General features: G+C 48.0%; 1 long non-coding RNA gene across 1 annotated transcript in view; it reads left to right on the plus strand.

Moving 5' to 3' along the window:
• Positions 1-262: 262 nt before the first annotated feature.
• The window catches only part of LOC114487888 (uncharacterized), a 6,969-nt gene continuing 4,891 nt past the window's right edge, over positions 263-2,340 (plus strand). Inside the window, exon 1 of the long non-coding RNA XR_003683424.2 lies at positions 263-1,383. This is a non-coding gene — a long non-coding RNA (uncharacterized lncRNA). The remainder of the gene's footprint in view (positions 1,384-2,340) is intronic.

Raw genomic sequence — 2,340 nt, forward strand, 5'->3', positions numbered from 1 at the left:
ATCCCACATGCCGCGGAGCAGCTAAGCCCGTGCGCCACAACTACTGAGCCCGCTCTCTAGAGCCCGTGAGCCACAACTACTTAAGCCCGCACGCCTGGACGTTGCTCTGCAGCAAGAGAAGCCACCGCAATGAGAAGCCCACGCACTGCAACGCTCGCCGCAACTAGACAAAGCCTGCACGCAGCAACGGAGACCCAACACAGCCAAAAATAAATAAATAAAATAAATAAATTTATAAAACAAAAAAAAAGAAAGAAGAGAATATCCAAAACGCCAAAGGCTTAAACAAGAGAGAAGTTTATTTCTCTCTCATGCAAATGGAGTCTGGCGGTAGGGCGCCCAGAACTGGTGAAGTGTCTTTTCTGGTTGCTCCACATCCTCAACATGTGGCTTCCACTCCGTTGTCCAAGGCTGTTGCTCATGGTCAAGCCATCCTGTTCACATTCCAGGCAGCAGGAAGGAGAAAGAAGGGAAGAACTGCATGTTCCTTCCATTGAGGATACTTCCTGGAAATTGCACCTTAGACTTCTGACAATTCATTGGCTAGAATTTAGTCATGTGACCATATCTAGTTGCAAAGGGTCCTGGGAGATTGTAGGATGCCACGCGCCCATTAGGAAATGCTACACTAAGGAAGCGGGGAAGGATGGACACGGGATGCCACTAGCAGTTTTTACCATAGTAATATGTTAGTTGTAGAAGAGCACGTACGTATACTTACAAAGAAATAAATGTACTAGTTGGGTGCATAATCAAGATTGGGGCTTTTGGGGTGAAGTTTAAAGACCACTGCTGTGGATTATAGTACTCTAGAAGTGCATATAATTAATCGAAAGAAGGAATAGAGGTTTTTTCTTTTCTCAACCAAGTAAATTTGAAGCTCAGTTGCCTTCATTCAACGACTCATGAATCAGGCAGCATCCCGTCTAGCAACTAGAAAGGCATCCCCAAGGGATTTTTTTTTTTTTTTTTCTTTTTAACCGTCTGGCATACATTCATCCTTCTCCTGGTAAAGCAGTATGGAGAGTTTTATGTCGGGACTCACCCTTCCCCCACTCTAAGCGATGCCGTTGTGAGGGAGCCCTAATTAGTCTTAGCTAATCAACTCCTCCCATCCACTTGACCACTGGGATTAGTGTAGGTTACCGATTCGACTCTTAGAAAGGAGACACTGGACAGAAAGTTAAGAGCACCTGAAGTTGGAAGCTGCCCAAATCCTCCTGCAACCGTGATGGGAGAGCTTATGTGAGACTGCAGCCAGTGTCCAGAAGAGAAGGAAGCCACGCTGAGAGAGGATGGGGTCCTGGTGATACCATTTAAGGTCCTGTATCAAGCTGCACCTGAACACAGCATGCATTGTGATGAGGAGCCATTTTGGACCAGGTAGATGATTGGATAGGTGACTGTCTTTTTAAGTCACTTAAAAAGTGACTTAAACTGCTGACTGCTTTGTTTTAGCAGCCAGCCTACAACCTAACTAGTACACATGTATTATTTCATTTCATTTCATTTTAACGGTCTCACTTAATTACCCAAGGTGGCACGGCAAGTGCCACAGCGCAGAGCAAGGATTTGAACCCAAGACTGCCTGACTCAGGATCCCCACTGTCATTCACCACTTCAGCACTCTGCTTACGCGTCCCCTGGGCTAAGTCTCTTTCCTACATGCTGAGTGGAGTCACGGCCCTTTACACTGTGCCCTCGTTGCATTTTGCACTTAAGTGCTTTGGGGCCAGAGGCTGTACTTTTCCCCCTTGCATTGCCCGGGTCTGGATGGGGCTTGGCCCTCTGTAAATGTTGACCAAATAAATGAATAATAAATGGTCTTGCTGAGCCTCAGAACATCTAGCAGGCTGCTGGAGGGTCAAATGAGATCATGTTTGAGAAGATGTTTTGAAAACTACAAGCCAATATATACACTTGGGTTAGAGTCAGCTCTCTCGTTAGGAAATTCTCTATATTTAGGGCAGGAATATGGCTGTTTCCATGCTGTACTGTCTTTTGGTACTTTCCTCTGAGAAACAGTACTCCCTGTCTTGTGACTCTTAGGGTTGGAGGACACCTAGAGGCCACTCACACCTACCTCCTGGTGCCCTCCCACCCCTACCCCTGGCAGGATTCCGCTCCGTGACATTTCCACTGAAAGGTCAGTTGGTCAGTAGCCCTTCTAACAACTGGGCACTGTGATCAAAATGTGACTCAACAGTGCAGGACAGGGCTTCCCTGGTGGCGCAGTGGTTGTGCGTCCGCCTGCCGATGCAGGGGAACCGGGTTCGCGCCCCGGTCCGGGAGGATCCCACATGCCGCGGAGCGGCTGGGCCCGTGAGCCGTGGCCGCTGA

The sequence above is a fragment of the Physeter macrocephalus genome, chromosome 15 (assembly GCF_002837175.3).
Source record: "Physeter macrocephalus isolate SW-GA chromosome 15, ASM283717v5, whole genome shotgun sequence".
Classification (NCBI taxonomy): domain Eukaryota; kingdom Metazoa; phylum Chordata; class Mammalia; order Artiodactyla; family Physeteridae; genus Physeter; species Physeter macrocephalus.